The sequence below is a fragment of the Anas platyrhynchos genome, chromosome 2 (genome assembly GCF_047663525.1).
Source record: "Anas platyrhynchos isolate ZD024472 breed Pekin duck chromosome 2, IASCAAS_PekinDuck_T2T, whole genome shotgun sequence".
NCBI classification, from domain to species: Eukaryota; Metazoa; Chordata; class Aves; order Anseriformes; family Anatidae; genus Anas; species Anas platyrhynchos.
Window position 1 is genome coordinate 154,891,302 of NC_092588.1, and position 18,852 is coordinate 154,910,153.

Consider the following 18,852-nt stretch of genomic DNA (forward strand, 5'->3'; position numbering starts at 1 on the left):
CGGTGGGATTTTGGTAGCTGCAGGCTGGAGCTGGGGGAATTTCACCCTGAAGGATCCTAGGGGGTGCTTGGCTGGTTTTTAGGTGGTGTAAATGGCCAGCTCCTTGCAGACTCTGATGGGAGGGGAGGTTTGGAGCCTCCTGCCTCTCCTTGGCTGTGGGGCTCCCCAGGGGGACGTGGTTCTGCAGAAGTGTTAGTCCTGAGGTGGGGATGCTCTCCTCCTGCTGACCAGGACAGGCAAGGTCTGGACTGATCCTTCCTCAGCCCATCCCCTGGCTGTGGGAGGAGGATTTTTTTTGGCTGCAGGTGCCCCACAAGGCACTTTGTGCATCCAACTCCCTTTGGTCATCCCTGTAGGTGAGCTTGGAGCACCTGGGACCCCTGCACGCCCCGCCAGGTCCTCATCCCATCAGGGTTTAAGACACCTCCCCCGTTTTAGGGCTGAGGACGGACACCAGCCCTCCCCATGCCCCATGGCACCGGCTGCATGCTCGGTGCCAAGGAGCTGCTGGCATCGTGCTGGTGGAGATCGTCCTCCTCCACTCTCGTCCTCCCAAGGCAAGCTGCAGTGGTTGGCAGCAAACCCTGCTTGTCCCCCACCTGTGCCTGCATCAGCACTGCTTGGATTTCGTGTGCCATCAAGGGGCTTCAGCTGCTGCCAGCTGAACGAGCCCTTCCAGGACCAGAAGATTGATCTAGACCTCGTTAATGCATGGACAGATCCCAAAAGGAGCTGCTCAGCCCAGGTAAGGGCTGCAAAATGGCAAAGTCACAGGGAATGTAGCCAAAAGATAAATCCCCAAGAGAAGGGACTTCTTTCTGTAACCAGTTGCTCACACCCTAACCCATCCTGTGCGTGCTCCTGCTGTGTGCAAAGTCACATTTTGTGCCTTGCCCCCAAAAGCTTCTAATACCACAAAACCAAACCAACTGCAGCAAACCAGGCTGTGTAGTGGAGTGTGTGCCACAGTGTCCTGATGCAGAGAAGAGCTCCCACCAGCAGCCTTCATCTCTCACACATGGTGAGGAAGAGGAAGGCACAGCAAGGATGCACACTGCCCTGCTGGGTGCTGCTCGTTAGCCTGAGAAACAGCACCAGAGGCTGCGTGGCATTGAGCTGGGGTGTAATTAGCTGCATGGGATTCACTGAGCATCTCGGTCTGGACAACAAGCGTGAAAACTCAGGGCCAGCCTCTGTGGAAGAGCTGCTCTGTGGAAGCAGAAGCCCCCGGGGGATGCTCAGTGCAGCTGCAGGTCGCTGTGTGCCCAGCACGCAGCTCTGCTGGGATCCAGGCACTGCTCTCCTCCTCGCTGCAGGTTATGCAATATTTATGCACCCCAGCGCTAGGGAACATCCTAATGCTTTGTCTGCTTGGAGATGTGGAGCTCTGCTGGGGTATTTTCCTGCCTGGGTCTCCTTTCCCCTTGCATTGAGCTCTGGGCAGGTCTGGTCTGCTATATGGAGATGGGAACAAGCTCCCTGGATGGTGGCTGTGTCCCCTCACCCTGTGCTACCACCTGCATTTGCTTCCCCCAGGGATGCCCGGGGTGGGCACCAGCGCTGGATTTCATTGTGCCATCTCCCTTTGCAGGCTCACTGAGTGCAGAGAGGTGGGTGTCCAGGCTGTGTCCGATAGATCACACCTCCACAAGCCCCTCCTTTGGTCCGCTGAGAGCCCAGTGCGACAGGTCAAGGGTAGGTGTCCGTGGTTAGCTTGTCACAGCCCTGAGCCATGGGCTTTAGGCACTGTGAGCTCGAGGCACTAAGTGGCTTACCCTGCTTCATCAACACCTCCAGCAAGGAGCTGAAAACAAACATGCCTGCTGTTATTTAGTGCTTACTGGCATCAGAAAACCCCCACCTGTTTTCATTTCCAAAGGCTCTGGAAGCCTGGGTCGGAGGGATTTATCTCGAGAGGTGCAAGCAGAGGCTGCATGGCAGCCCAGCTGCCAGCTGGCTCAGGGGGCTCAGCTTCAAAGCTGACTCTCTCCAGGCATCTCCCTCCATGGCATCCTGACCCCAGACCTCAAAACACCACTGTGCCAGGTGGCATTGGTGCCCTTTTCATCCCGGGCTGGCTCACCTGCCCCAGCGTTTTGCAGAGAGCTCACCCTTGTGCAAAGCGAGGTGCAAAAATAGCTTCACCCCCCCCAGGATCCCGAGCCTGCAAAAGCAAACGGGGGCTGGTGGTTTGCACAGAATCGTGCTTGGCCAGGAGCAGAGCTGCTGGGTTGCTGGCCCTGGCCATCCTGAGCATCCGCGGGGAGGATGGATGCTCGCTAAAGCACTCCGAGACTTGGAAAGGAGCGCCGCGTCCCGCCTGGCCAGGGGAAGCTGCTCCAAGCATAATGCGGCTTCTGTGCAGGGCTGCCTTTGCTGGTTCTGTTTGTGCGGGTGGTGGAAAACGTGCCTTTTAATTTAGTAAAATTATTATTTAAAAAAAAAAAAAAGCCACAAAATTATTTTTCTAGCTTTTAGTATTAAAAAAAATCAACACTATGCTGGCAAAAGAGTGATGGGAAAGGGTCCACAATGCAGCAACCAAAAATCCTGCATTTGCTGTTGGTATCAGAGTTATTTTCATTTGCTGTTGTTAACAGAGGAGTTTTTTTGACTCCCTCTGCTTATAGTTCCTGGCTTTTTGAGCCTCTTGGGACATAGATTTGGGAAACACAGAAAGTGCCCTCTGTGTCTGGGCTGCTGGGAGCTCCTCAGCCAGGAGCCTGGTTTGCACTGGGTTTAAGCATCTTTTTCCCCATCTTGATGGCAGAGGAAGGAGTGACTTGTTTGGCCAAAAATCAAGGAAGACCCAAATGGGAGAACAGAGAACGATCTTCGCTCGCTTAATATTTGATGGGAGCTGGGTATGGCTCAGCCCAGTGTGACTCGGTTCATCCAGGGTGCGTAGGGGAAACTCCTCATGTGTGCTTGCAGATGGGCTGAGCCTCCCGGGTCGTGCCATTGCCCCCTGAAAATCACTCTCATCTGTGCTAGGGTAAATGGGAAGAAGTATGTGGGGTGGGGAATTCTGCAGTCATCCATCCTGCATCTTAAAAACAAACCAAAACACTCCTTGGGAAGGGGAGCTTCATTTTTTCCTCGTTCCCTCTTCTTGCAGTAAATAGAAGCAGCTCCCTGCTGCCTCTCTCTCATCTCTGATCTCCGGTGTTTCTCATCCCCTGGCCTCACGATGGATGTTGGAGCTGTTTTCTGCTGCATGGGGGGAAATGGCACAGGGGCTGCACTGTCAGCTGAATTCCTCAGCTGCAAGCCTCGTTTCTCCTGATGCATTGCTCTGGACAGTGATGTGGGATCCCACTAATGCTGCTTTCCGCAAACCAAAGGTCGTTTACTCATTACTGACGCCCTTGGAAATGCTTTTCTGAGGTCAGTGCTATGGGGCAAGTGGTTCAAAAAAAAACAACAAAGCAGATGCTTCAGCTTTCCAAAGGAAGAATTTACCACACTGATTAATGACAGTTCATGAAAAGACCCAGATTCCCACCCTTGAAAAGTAAAATAGTGTTTATCTACCAGTACACACAGCTTATCTTCCCCTAAGTGCCTCGTTAACACCTTCCAGCTAGCCTCCCTGTACATTTACTGGGAAATAACAAAAACTGGAGAGCTTTCTTGGTCTTTTGGTTCATGTGGGTTATCCTAGAGAAGGCTGCAAGCCAGATGGAAGTTCCTGCAGGGTGGCTACTTGGAAGTCAGACTGAGCAAGTCCAAGTCCACCTCTAGCCTTGAGAAGGTCCACGGGTCTCTCTGCTGTGCCCCTTGGCACTGGGAAGCGTGGGGCAGGGACTGGGCTCCACCTCTGCTGAATTTTGGTGTGGATGATGCCCCAGCTCAGTGCTCTGGCTAACACAAGAGGTGGTAAAGCCTGGAGGCCCTGAAGTGGTGGAGGCCAGTGATAATACACAGGAAAACACTGAAAAGGACTTTTTGTGCTGGGTTTTATATGGGCGTAGGATGCAGGATCACCTCCAGGTGGGAAAGTAACACCTTCCCAAAATGAGCAAAGGGCACTGCTCCCCTGCAGACCTACCTGGGCTGCGAGGGTAGGTGGATGTTTTGGGAACGCCCAGCCAAGGTGAAAATAAGCTAGAAAAACAACCCAGGAGCCAAGCCCAGAGGAGTTCCTCAACGCCTCGTTAGCCTCCTGAATGCCTCAAGTGATCGACCCCAAAATAAGCAGAGGGATCCTCCAGATTGAGAGCTGTCCACCAAGCTCCTGGCACAGCCCTGGCAGCCCTGGCTCTGCCCATGTCCTAAATCCACCACCCACATCCTAATTCCACAGCAATGCCCCTTTACGTGTCTGGGTGAGGGACATGCACTTAGTGTTGCTGTAAAAAAGAGAAGGATGCTGTAAAAAAAAAAAAACAAAACAGAAGGTTGAACAATTTGCCCAATAAATTAAGCTGCAGTAATTGAGCTGCCAGCATTGAGCGTCCTTTGGAGATATCCCTCTGTCTTCTGAGGCTGTGTCCTCAGCATTTCCCCTTGCCTTTAATCTGGTTTTTGCTTTCTCTCCCATGCTGGGCTCATGCTGCTGAACTCCACTCATGCATCTTGTGAATGAGGTTTTATTTTGGCAGCCGTAAAAGCCCAAACAAGAGCTGGAATAAGCTGATTAGGTCCAGGTTGTGTTAATGCAGTTAGCTGGAAGTGAGGGACAGAGCGTGGCCGTCCCTTGGCCAAGGCTCCTTGGGCAAGGGGCTGGGGGGGCAGGAAGCATGGGGAAAATGGGGAAGGTGTCCTCGTGGGATTCATTACCTGTTGTGTGCCCACAGTGAGGGCAGAGGGCCATGTGGGTGATGACTAGGTGATGGTGCGTCCCACCATCCCATCTCAGGTGGGCTGGGTGAGGCCTTCCAGCCCATCTGATGCTGATGGCCATCACCTGGACCCCAAATCTTCTTACAGAAGATTTGGGCACTCTGTAAGAGATCAGGGCACTGCCCTGCTCCAGGCTGGAGATGTACTGGACCCCTGTGGGGATGCAGGATGCCGAGGAGCAGGAAGGCAGCATGCCCTCTTGGTCTTGGACAAGGCTTGACCTCTGGCCACTTGGACAACCCCGCTCTGCCTCCTTCTCCAGCCCAGCATCCAGGTCAGGGCACTGGGAGAGCCCTGCTTCACCCTACAGCCTTCCTGCACACCTGCCCCCAGAGCCCAGGGCACGATTCAGCTCAGGCAAGGCAGGTGGCTCATGCCATAAACCTGCCCACATCTCTCCATCAGCCTCAGTATGCCCCTGGGATGGAGAGCTGAGCACATTGCCTTTGGGTCAGTCAGGCCGTTCAAACTCTGGAAAACTGAGTAGCCTTGGAGGAATTAAAATAAGATAATAGAGGGTGATCTTGATGGCGTCGCAAGGTGCATCAAATGGGGATGCTGCTGGAAAACTCGTTCATCAGTCCCTGCGACCTGACGGGACGTGCCCCATGGAAACCTGCCATCCAGCTTTATTTTTTTCATGCTCCTCTTGCTGCAATATTTTTTTCCCCTTGAGAAATTACTCAACCAGATGGCTGAGCTCGATATTAATACACTTATTTCAACATTTGCATAGAGCATCTGTTGGGGGAAAAAAAAAAAGTTTTGCAGGTTTAAATTTTTTTTTTTTGCATCTTTGACTTGAATTCCAAGAATCTGAAAAGACGAATACCTCTTCCAAAAATGCATAAAAGCTTCATTTATATACCAGTAGGATGCCACTCCACTGAAATGTCACTCACTGGCAGATGATTTGGAGGGGGAGAGGGAAATGAATGCGCATATTACAGACCTGATCACGTCTAGACAAAAAAAAAAATAAAAAATGAAACTTTTCAAAGCACCCCCCCCCAACCTAGTCTTTCTGCTATTATTTGGGTCAGTGTTTTATTATTAGGGTAACAATTTTGGGGGAAAATTGTCTCATTTTCCTTCCTAGCTCTTTTGGTTGAGCCGTTCTCCCTGCATTGTTACTGCTGAGCTGGCATGCAGTGGTTGCCACCTGTTTTTTGGACTAGCCCTCAGAGGGGACCACGATGCTTGGGTGAAAAATAAATCCTCGTGAAGACTTCATGGTTCATCACTGCACGTTAGCAAGGGGCCGTTCCCTTCTATCCAAACTCTCTGCATCATCTCCTTGTTCAACCTTTAGGACAAAAGCTCTTCTTCTACTCACAGGATGAGCCCAATGCTAAATTACTTTATTTCTCCCCTTTATGGCAAGCAATGCCACATAGCAAACATCTTCCTGATGGCTTCAACTGGCCTCCAAAGCATGGGGATTGGTCTGGTGGATTTCAGTAATGACAGCACCGAAAGCTGCAGGTCAGTCTAAGCTCTCCATCCGTATGTGTACTTGTGTTATCATCTCTTCAACAGGATTTCCCCTGAGTATGTTTTCAGGAAGGTGGCTCTTTGTGCCTTCAGCTTGTGCCCTGCCTTCCCCATGGCTCCTGGCCAGGTAGCACGGGGGATTTGTTCAGAAATCCGAGTCCCACTCTGACTCACGTTTTGGATACCAGTCGCAGTGACCTGAGCTGTAGCAGCCACCCAAGATGCTGCAGTGCTGATTCACAGTAGTGCCTTCGGTCTGGAGTCCTTCTGGATGCAGGGCTAAGCACTGCAAGGGCAAGAACACAAGTTTTCAGCCCAATTTCAGACTGGTTTTCCCTTATTTTTATACATCATTTTATCCAGAGGCGTTATGGTCTAGGGTATTATACGTGAGAGGCAGTATTATAAATCATAGCACATACGTGCTTTAATTACTTTGTCAAAATGATTTATAAGCCCTGACTTACTGGAAAGTACCAGGCTGTACCCATGGACTGGTCTTGTCTGGTCCTTACCTGTGGAAGCTCTGAGGACTTGCTCATCACCTCTGTTTGTGCTCAGGGGATATTTTCTTGAGCCAAGCAGCCCCTTAGCTTGAGAGTGACCATGGAAATAAACCCCTGGCTACACAGATGCCTTCCATCCCAAGATAAAAGGACACACACTGCTCCTGCTATACCCTCCCATGTGCCACCACCAACCCTACAGCCCCACAGCGGGCTAACCCAGTTTATCCTACTGGGCAGGGTGTCAGCACAGCCAGAGCCATAAAAATTTACAGCCACAGTAGGGGCAGCACCAAAACCCCCTGGCATAAATAACAGCATCCAGCACAAAGGTAAGGGGCTGTGAGTTAGGATCCTTGCACAGAGAGGGAAAAGGAAGGGGTGCTGCTTTTTGAACTTTTATTTTTTTAATGTTATTATTATTTTTTTCCCCCCAGCATTTTCACTTTTTAATGACCTACTTAACCCATTGTTGGAGGATGTAATTGATGGCTCCAAAACGTATCCAGGAGGGTTGCTGCCTCCTCTGGCAGCCCCTGAGGCATTGGGTGGGGAGGTGGAATCCCACCCCATCCCATCCCATCCCATCCCATCCCATCCCATCCCATCCCATCCCATCCCATCCCATCCCATCCCATCTCGTGCTGGGATGGTGTTTTTTTTCGGGAAGACCTGGGCCAGGTGACCGAGAGGCATCCACACCATTTGTGCTCCTGACCTCCACATACCTGCTCCGAAACAAAACCAGGCAGCCGTGCCTCCCTCCTACTTGCTGTGGGAGCTGGGCTCCAGAAACGCGCTCCCTTGCTCTGGCCATTTCCATAATTAAAGCAATGGGAAAGGGATGTGATTTAAATCAAGCCTGAGCTCTTGAAAAGCCACCTGTGGTGTTAAAAGCAAGTCAATAAAGTGTGCTAATAGAAGCGTTAACATTTCAGTGGTGTACAGGCAGCATTAATTATGACGTTCCCCATCAGGAAGGCCATGCCAGTGTCCCTCTAGGAACACGCAGTGGGGATGGGTTTGGGTCTGAGCCTTGGGATGGAGAAGCAGCAGCACAGGTGACGAGGAGAACACCATCGGGCAGAAGGTTTGGGAGAGGCAGTCTGATTTCCTGGTGGCAGACCCATTAAATGCAGGCTGGTTTCCCCCTGCCAGGCCCCAGAGGCATTGGGAATATGAAATTCCAGAACCTTCAGCTGGGATTTAAACACATCTGCTGCACCCAGACACAGGCTAGACTGGAGAGAGGACCGAAGCCACTGCAAAGATCTTTGCCCACTTACAGGCTTATTTTACCCAAAAACTAGAGAGCCAAGTCCATGAGCAGTTTGATGTTGATATTGTTCTAAGTGGAAAGCAGAGGAAAACAGAAGCAGAAGAATGTTACATTCACAAGTGCCAAAATATTCAAACCAAATAAATTTTTGTCTTGAATTTACTGTCTGGAAGAGCATTGCAAAATGATCTGCTCTTCCAGACATTTGTGATGCGTCTGCTCACATGTGCAGAGGGAAAGGCTCCAAGGAGAAACAATGACAGCAGCACCTTCTCAGAAAAGCCCTGAATCAGCAAGATGCTTGGCACATGCCTCGTGTTAAACATGTGCCTAGCTCCATCCCCAACAGCATGGCCCTTAGACATGGTAGGGAATCACCCGGGAGCTGATACATGCCCTCAAATGCTCAGCGAGGCAGTGGATACTCTCCATTTTTAATTAAATTACATTTAGTAGGAAAAAAGTGTTCACGAGTGCTTGATTAGTGCTTTTTTTCATTTTTTTTTTTCAATCAGCATGGGAATGAGGACATGGTCAGTCTATAGTTAGACATGCTCTGCTGGCTTCTAGAAGTCAAATACTTATTTTAAAATAATGTCTCTCTTTTCCATACTTGCTCCTTCCTGATTTTAACCTTCTTCAGGGGAACCCTCAGCCTGTATGGAAGACAGGAGGATTTCTGCTTGCGCTGCCCCATACCACACGTTTTGCAGCACAGCTCCATTTCTGCAGAGTTTCAGAGGAGGCAGCATCCTTACCCCTCATAACACACAGGGAGGACGAGATGGAGAATTTGAATCGGGCAAGAAGATGCATCAGGTTGGAAGCACAGCTGGAAATTGGGATCCTTTCACCCCAGCTCCTTGGTCTGTGCCCTCCAGTAGAAGCTGAACTTGTACTAGATACTATGATGAAGTTATTTATTTAAGGACAGGACTATTGCCTTATTGCACCCACCAAAATGTCAGTGCTGACCTGAGTTTTGTCAAATGAGCAGGTTGTGCAGAAAATTGAGCTCATGGCCAAGGGGGAGAGCCGGTGGCAGAGTCAGAGCATGGTCCTGGAAGCTTCCCAGCAGGATGTGTCCTCTCCTCCCAGAGGGTGACGCGACCTGCTCCTGAGCCAGGTCAGCACCTGTCTGGGGCTTTGACACCCCGAGGATGTTCTGCCTCGGCTGTGACAGCAGCAAATCCATCCAGGATCGATTTACCCCTGCTCATGGACATCTCCAAGGGAACAGGGGGCCAAGAGAAAACCCTGGGGAGGGAGACTTGGGGGAAAGCAGGTTGGGAGCTGAGCTGGTTGTGGCATTCAGCATCGTGCCAGCCGATGGGGAGGGAGCACATCCGTGTGCTAAGCCCTTCCCCAGCCCCTGATGTGAAGCAGGTCACAGCATGGGTGGAGGACAGCACCAAGGGGGAGCAAAGGAGCTTTGGTGTTTTTGGTCCTGCTTTAACACAAATGATGAAAGCACTCTGATAAGCCATCCTGCCACTCACCGCAACGGCAAACTTTCTATTTCCATCCCGGCTGCTCTGTCTGCGTTCAGACTCTTCAGGCATTTCCTTACTTGGCATTTATCACTTCCAGTGTATCTACATGGACTTTATTTTTCTCGCTAAGACAGATTGAAAAAACATCAGTTTTTTGTCTGCTGTCCCCTTGGCCTGTCACTAAATATTCTTTGTCTTAAGATATGCTCCTGAAAAAACGCATGGAGCCGAGCTCTGCCTCTCACAGCTGCCGTTTAGCTAAGATATATATTATATATCTTATTATTCATCTCCCCAGTCCCTCCTCAGCGCCAGTCCTTCTACTTGCCACCGGTTACATACGAGGGCTGCCTTCTCCCTGGATGGCCATGTTATTTATTGCCTCTCACTCGCTGGCTACGGAGGGAGCGGATCCGTCCCTGCTCTGAGCGGTGGAAACGATCACGAGCGGGGACACAAAGGCTGCCAGCGGGTTTTTGCTGCAGTCCTGGAGGTGATGGAGCATGGTGGAAGCCGTGAATCAGCCCTCAGCCCGAGGGTGAGACACGGCTGGCGGTGATGGCTGGGTGGGCAGCAGCACCGGAGGGAATTTCTGCCGCTGCTGCCGGCCACAAAGCTCGCGCCGCTGTCTGTTAAGCAGTTCCTTCATTTCCAGTGATGCACGGCAATAAATCCCCTCGATTCAGCTCGATTAAGAATTTCCTGGGAGCCTCGAATGTGTGCAGCAGGGCATGCAGGGACCTCAAGGACAACACGGTGATCAGAGCAGGGCCATGAGGGAAATGAACCCTTTCCCTTCCTGCCCTCTTGCCCCAGGGATTTCCTTGGCACCTCCAGCTTCAACAAGGGAAATTTTAGCCTGGCTGCAGGCAGCAACTGCGCTGAGGACTTGGCTTTGTGGGGCATCCCAGTGGCTGCCAGCCAGGGCAGGGACAGGATTTTTGGTGGAGGAGAAGGACAGCAAGTGACTGAGAAGCTCCGGGGGCAGCAGAGCATCCCCAGCTCAGCTGTGGGACAAGAAGGAACAGCCCCAAAAATTCTAATGGAGGCCCCTCAGCATTTTGAGATTAACCAAGGAAAAACATGTCTGTTTTTTGTTTGTTTTTAAACCAGCTTACGTGGGGTATTTTTCCTGGCTGGCTTCACTGCGAGGGACTGGACCTTGCAGTGCTGCTCACTTTTTGGAGCTGTTCCTTACAGCGATGAGAGACTCATAAAATCATCTTAAAAAACAAAGGGAGACTTCGAGTACACTTTAGAACCACAGGAGCTACGCGTTTATTTAAATAAAAAAAAAAAAAAAAAAAAATTGATTTCTGATGTGACTGGGGGAGCTGGGAAAGCAGGCTCTGAATCATACACAAAGTTGTTATCAAATGTCACCATCACCAAAACAGACCAAAAGCAGGAAAACCCCGGGACAGTTAAGTCCCTTTGCGGAGCTGAGAAAGCCGGAGCTGCAGATCCTCTTGCTCCACTTGCGCATCGATTTGGGATGAATACTTCGAGATACAGTCATTTTCCAAAGCAGGACGTCAGCTGCTTGATGCTCGTTAACACTAATGAAAATCATACAGCCCGAGGTTGGGCTCCAGCCAGCAGCTCCTCCAGGCGCTCACACTGCCGTTTTCGCTGTCATCTCGGGGAAGAAGCCGGAGCAGGGTCTGAGCTAGCAAACTTTATGCCAGCACCAACTTTAAACAAAGTGAAGCCATCGTGGAGTACACAGGGGGGGTTATTACATTCCCTTTGAATTTCATCCAGCTGGATAGGAAGGGATGACAACAGCACCTGACTTTTTAATACCCATAACAAAAAGTAAAGTGTAGAAGTCTCCACCAGGCTTCTAAGGTTATTCCTTTCGGACGTGGCATATGGACCGGTGTGTGGGGAGATATCTCACCCTGTGGTGCACCCAGAGGTCCCCGTACTGTTGTTCCCTGCAGGTCGGTGACACACCGGCCCCATGCTGCCCTAGAGCCTCTCCTCCTTGAAAACTCCCCTTTAAACCACACTTCAAACCTTTCCGCCTCCTTGTCCGCAGTGGGCAAGAAGCCAGGCGAAGGTTCTGCCGGTCAGGAGCATCCAGAGCACAAAGACCACAGGTTTCCTACGAGATCTTGGCCTGTCTATTCACCTCTCGGCCTTAGCTTCCTTGCTTTTAAAGTCTGGGCAATAACAGCCTTTTAGAGGAAGGAAGCGTGAGGATTCGTATGTTAATATTTGCAGGATACTCAGGGGATACTTTGAGGAGGTCCATAAAAATGTCTAGCAACCATGAGTAATGTTTTTCTGGGCATATCTTGAATTCAGCCAAGGCTGCTATTGTTCCAAGAGCACCTGTGGGTACTGAGCCTCAGGGATGTTTTTCTCAGCTCCATAAAGCTGGAGGAAAAGGGAGGAGAAAAAGCATCTCACATTGCTCCAGTGGGTAGAGCTTTCACTCACAACAATCTATATCAAACCTGCTCTAAAATCTGGATTCGTTTCCAAAGATTTTCCACTTTTGGTCTATTTCTTCAATGTTTCCTTTGGTGACCACGCTAGTCACTGGCTGGATATTAACTATTCACTCATTTGTTCCATGATTATCATCCAGTGAAGTGTGTGACTCTCCTGACAGGTCTCAGCAACAGCTTTCGTTTCGTGCAGGCCTGGGGCCGAGAGCCCCCACTTGGTTTGGTTACTCCATTGGAAACACAGACTAAATAGCAAAGACGCCAAGGGGGAGAAACTTCAAGTTTGCACTCACGTAAGTGGGAAGAGAATTTATTCAATTTATTCAGGAACCTGCTATTCTAGGCCTCCTTTCTGCATTGAAAGAATATGACCAACTGTGAAAAAAAAAAAAAAAAAAGATTTTATGGAAAAGTGGCTGTCTGATGGTGGGCAGTAGAAGTTGATCCATGAACTTCATAATGAAGAGGGTGGTGCTCGCAAAACTAAATTTCAAAGCCTTTTCCATTCTAGGAAAGCACTGGAAAAGTCTGCCTGTTGTAATAAGACATTACTTCACTGCTTTTCTGGTGTGGTCTATTGCCTTTCAAAACCCTGCAGTCCTGCCCGTGCTTGTAGCCACTAGCATGGTGCTGAGAGGACCTCTCTGGTTGTCTTTCTAGATGGGTTGTCTCTTCACAGATAACATATGTAGCACTGTGGAGAGTCTGCTTTTGTGCATGGGGGCCCAAAAGTCTTAGGTCCAGGGATTTTGTCCATCCGTCCCTGTGCTGCCTGGATTGCACCATGGCATAGAGCTCAGACCTGGACTGTTACTGGTGTAGTGGTGACACCATCCTTGGAAGTAAGAGCTGCTGAGGACATGGGAATTGCATCCATAACTTGTGCTGTCATTGAACTGTTGATGGGCTGCAGAAATGTGTTTTGGGCTGGCTTTGAGACTTGCGGCTCTTTGGGCTTCCCTTGTACGGAGCCAGGAGGGACTAGGACTAGGACTAGGCCAGGCAGTTGATTTTCAAGACTTGTGCAATGTGGCCATCAGGCCTTCAAAGAATCACAGAATATCCCGAGTTGGAAGGGACCCATAAGAATCATTGAGTCCAACTCCTGGCACCCCACAGGTCTACCCAAAAATTAAGACCATACGACTAAGAGCACAGTCCCAACGCTTCTTAAACTCCGACAGGCGTGGTGCTGTGACCACGTCCCTGGGGAGCCTGTTCCAGTGTGCAACCACCCTCTCAGTGAAGAACCTCTTCATGATGTCCAGCCTGAACCTCCCCTGTCACAGTTTGACCCCATTCCCTCGGGTCCTATAACTGGTCACTAAAGAGAGTATATTGGAGCCTGCCCCTCCAGTCACCCTCATGAGGAAGCTGTAGGCCATGATGAGGCCTCCCCTCAGCCTCCTCTTTTCCAGGCCTTCTTTGTGCGTGCTTGTACAACACAGAAGCAAATATAAAACCAGCTGAAACACAGGGGGTCATGACAAAGCCTTCTGGCACTCCTCGGGGGCAGCTCGGACAACAGGAGTGCTCTGGCAGAGAGCTCTGTCTCTCTGTAGATGGGAAGAGAGAGCAAATCCCAAGGCAGAGGGCGGCCGGCGAAGCGATGCGTGCTGCCAGGGCTTCCTCCTCCCACCCCCTCTGCCTCCTCCTGCTGATTAAACAGTGCCTGCGCTGGAACACCGAGTGCTGCGCTGATGCCCATGTTTTCAGAAGGAAGTTGAAAAATTGAGGAAGGTGCCAAAAACAGCCACAAAAATGATACGAGGGCCGGAAGAAATAGCTTGCAAGAGGCGTACAGAGCTCGCTGTGTTTAGCTTATCGGAAGGAAGACTGGGGGAACGTTACAGCACATAAGTACCTTCTGAGGAGGAGAAAAAAAAAAAAAAAAGGAAAAAAAAAAGAGGTATTAAAGAGGTCTTTACTCTGTCACAGCAAAGCATAACAAGAAGTGGTGCTGGAAGGCAAAGACAGCCAAGCTCCAGCCAGGAAAAAGGCTTTGTGTTTCCCCCCTCACAGTGAGGCAATTTGCTGCTCCAGGGAGGGGACCATGCTCCCTCTCCATGGATCCTGGCAGATCATTTTCTGGCACCGCCATCAGTCCCTGGGTGCTAGACCTCAAGCAGATGTGGTCTGCTCTATCCTGGGCCTTGAGACAACGCAATGATCTCTTCTGGCTTGAGGCTTTCTCTATATTTGCAGCAAGGTAGGAAGAAATAGACCCGCTGTTGGGGTGAGCCACAACCCGAAATACAGATTTACCTGTCCTCAGCAACCCCATAGGACACACTCATAGCCTCTGGCAAGAAAACACAAGGTCTAATCTGCAGCTGTGGACCATCCCCTGATGTCTGCAGCACTGATGCCCAGGGAGTCAAATGTGGTGGGATGTGATGCTGGATGATAGAATCACAGAATGGTATGGGTTGGAAGGGACCTCAAAGACCATTTAATTCCACCCTCTGCCATGGACAGGGATGCCACCCACTGGTTGGTTTTCTCCTTCATGCGTGGAGAAACAGCAAAAGCCAGGTGAGCCTTGGTTATACCATGGGCGATCCTAGGCCAGATGGGCCGTTGACCCACCCGCAAGATGTTTCTTTGGTGGGACTCCGAAGCTGGTGCCCTCACTTCACCCTCAGAGGCCTTGTGTGGAAAGCCCTTCCCTTTGCTCTGAGGTCAAAATGGGATTGAAAATAACTGTGGGCTTTGCATGATGCAAACTCAGAATCAACCCCCAGAAACAGGCAAGGAACAGCGGCGTGGTTGTACATACCACCGCGGGGCAGGGCTGGCCTAAATTAGGAGCTGACCGGAACAAGAAAATGAGCTACTGGAAATGGCCTGGCCCTTTTCTACCCTTGTGCTGTTTCCACCTGCGTAACGAGGTGTAAAACATTCCCCAGTCGAAATATTAACTTGTTTTTACGCTGTCTCTGACTAGGTATAAATACTTAGGCAAGGTAGGACAAGGAAGAATAAGGCTTTAAATGCTTTAACATTCAAGAAAAGTACTCCGTGTACCAGGAGTTTTAGTGATCTCTTTGGGAGAGCCAAGTGTCTGAGCAAATTAGCCTTGGATCCGAACACTCTTGCAAACGGCTGTCTGAGAGTGAGCAAATACCATATTATTAAAGACAAATGAAAGTAGCAATTGAACTGAAGAAGACAAAGAGTTTTGCTCACGTAGATGCTGAACATTTTTTTTCCTGCCTGCACTTCTGAGATCAAACCCGACGAGAGCCAAGCCTCTTTTATATTCATTGGCCTCCAAAGGAATATTTAGTGAAGGTCTTATGCAAATTGCACGTCATGATCCCCACCACTACCAGCAGCCAGGGGTTCATCTCAGTTTGAAGACTACAGTGCAGCGTGAGACTTGTTTGTTCAAGAAATGTTCCCCTTTTCGCCAGGCTCCATTAAACACAGCACTTCCACTTTCATCAGGAATGTGTCTCCTATTTCCAATAAACACAACAGCTAATTAGCTGAGGAGAGGGACCCAAGGAAAACAAACACGGGTTGGAACAGAGATTGGAATTTGTGTAGCCTTTGAAATCTGGATGAGGTTTTTGCAGCTGGGGAGCGTGATACCAGGTGAGGACCATCTGACACTGGACAACAGGGTACCAATAAACACTGAGACCAAGGTGCTGTGGGAGAGCAGAAGGGGCTCTCCATGAGCCCTGAGTTTTGCACTGCAAAAGAAGCCCCTAGACTTGTGGAAACACATTCCTGAAAGTCTTTAGTCCCCTGGGGTGTGATAGAAATTTCCTTTCATGAGATAACAAAGAGGCAATATGCTACCTACTGTCCCTTCATTGTGCTTTCTCCATGAGCCTACTGTCAAGGGAATTATTTCCTCCTGGCTGAGTCCTAAATTCTTCCCACATCATCAGGGATGAGCCTTGGCCATCAGCAGCATGGAACATCACCCTAGAGCATCTGCCCGGCAGTCAAAGAGGCCACGTCTAGGCTTGTGTGAGACGGGGCATTCAAAGCCCCGTGTGCTCATGTGCAAGCTCCTGCTGCACAGCCCTAATTCCCTGGCAGGCTGCCTGAGCAGCCAGATGTGCCTGACACATGGCGGGGCCGACTGCATTGCGCCACGCACAGATCCCTGAGCAAGCCCGGAGGGCAGCACCAGCAGGGAGAAATTAGCTCGGTGCACGGGGACCTGAGGGATACCAGCTGTGGCGAGGCAGCCTGCTTCCTCTGCTGCTGATGCCATCTGCAGAGCAAGGCTGTCCAATGCAGACTCGACATTTCTGTTCATGTCTCAGCCTTTGGGAAGTTCCCCAGGGCTGTTGTGCCTACCATCGAAGGCTCCTTGCTGCCTGCCTGATGTCTGCAGGCTCAGCATCGTGGAACGAGCCTTGCTGTGGGTTGCACAGAGACTGCAGGAATGTGGGCTGCAGGCTTTGATGTCTTCCCCAACTTCACCATCACTGCCATTTTGGCTCAGAGCCTGTCCCCTCCATGTGGACCTGGAGCTGAATCCTCACTCCTGTCAGCCCTAACTTGCTAGTTGAAGCAGTCTCTGCATCAAGCCTGCTCTGCTCTGGCTCTTGAGATAACAAATCTTGCCTGGGACCCTCCTAGCAACAAAAATGTTTGTGCCCAACATGATAGTAAACACGAGAGGTGGAGTACGAAACATACAGCGCCAGGAGAAATAAAAGAGGGGGCTCCCTATCTGAGCGCAGAAATTGGCTTGGTTTCATCTTTTTGAGCTTGGACTGACTTCAGGAGCAAAGCAAGGAATTAGATGTTTTCCTCTTCCTTGTCCATGCCGTGTATCATCCTCTCCGTAAGTCTGCAGTGGCTCTGCCAGAAGCAATGGTGACTGCCTCAACCAAATGGGGAGTGCAGGGCATTGAGCAATCACCCCAAGCTCCACACAAAATTTTGCAGGCTGTCAAGATCCTGCACTTGCACTTAATCTATCCCTTTCTGCGGCTTTTTTAGTGTGCTGGTCAGGAAGGGCCAGAAGCTGGACTTTTATATGCAGTCCAGTCTGAATCTATTGTAAAATATGTTATATATTTAATTTATTGCTTACATAAAAATGTAATCTAAAACGCAAAACTGTGATTTGTGTTTCCAGCACAGCTGGATCTGAAAAGCAGTGGCCAAAAAAGCCTGCCAAAGCCAGTCCCTGAGCCCACGATCTAGTCCTCTGAAGCTGTGGCTCATGCATCAGGGCTCAGGAGGGTCAGGTTCACATTCACACCCTCTGAGCCAATTCAATACCCTGCTGGTCAGTGCTGTGACATCTGGGAGGCATTGGCGTAGACAGGTTCTCCATCATGCGTATGACATGAAATGACTGTTCAGATCTGTATAGCAAAAGGTCCCATATTGCTTGCCTTCATAGCCTTCTTTAGGAACAGCACCCATGGAAGAAGTATGAACCAGACTCCGAAAAGCTGAACCCATGATGTACACCTGGAAGGGGTGTCTTTTAAGACAGGAGTGTCATGGGACACGAGCATGTGGTGCGACCCATTGTACAGTGCTGCCACAGGCAACAGAAATACATCACAGGGTCGGGTCACGCAAAAAAAGCTTGTGTGCAGCCCTCCTGCACGCCTCTCCCTGCAGCACCTCCATTGCTGCCCTGGGGCATCAAGCCTGACACATCTCCATTCCTTCCTGCCTGGAAATCCTGCCAGCAGCAGATTTGGGTGGGGTTTTGTGGGCACCTGGAAGGGGGAGAAGGACCTTCAGGGGGCAGTGGGTCCCAGGAGGCTACACGTGGGTTAGCACTTGGGGGCCATTTCCTTGGGACAGGGTCTGTGTTCAGTGTGGGAATACTCACTCCAGGCTACTCCACCTCTTCGGGTTGTGTGCATCAGGTGGAGAAGTCATTCACTTGTCATTCACACCGGGACAACCCTTGGCCATAACCCCATGTCTTCCCATGGGAGAGGACAGACTTCCACCGCTGTCTCTACCTCTGCTCCCCATGAACCGGAGTCCTGTGTAGGTGCTGTGTGATGATGAGGAAGGAAGGGCCAAGCTCTGTCCCTACAACCTGGCAGCAAAACCCCACTTACCAGCTCCCCTCTGTGCCAGCCTCCCTCCCGTTCCCAGCTGGGAAGCCAGGTGCTCCATGCTCATCTTTGAGCAAAGCCCTTCGCTGTGCCTTCTCCTCTTTGTGTTGGTAGACCTCAAGCTCCTCTGTCCTGTGACTTGGGCTATGGCAACTTGCAGCCACGGCCCCCCCAGCAAGCGCCTCCTTCCGCTGGATGCATTGTCATTAAAAAGTCTGCCTAACTTTTGGCTAATTGGCAGAGGTTACGTGCATGCTTCAGAAAAAGGGTAAATCATTATAACCTCATGCTTCTGTAGTCAATTATAGATTGTTTTCCCAGCTCAGCCGATTTGGCAGGCGACAATGTTGCAGTGAAAAATGAAAGCCTTTAGCCAGCATCCCTGACGTCTCTGCTTGAGAGCAGCTCAAACCAGAACCCTGTATCTCAGTCCGCACCCCGGTCTGGGGAGAGATGAGCTTTGGATGCGAGCCTGTCCCAGGACTACTGGGCTAGTCAGTTATTCATTTGTTTGTTCCTTTTTGGCCAGATCAGAGATGCTGCTTCTGTATTGCAGCCAGGCTGGTTTGCTCCAGCATCTGGGCTCATCTCATAGATGACCCTTGGATCTCACAGGAGAGGATGCTCAGGTGGATCCTGCACCCTGCTTTGGTGCTGTCCCGTTCTTTGGCCTCTCCAGTTTCAATTCTCCTATGCAGAGAAGAGATTCCCCCCTCC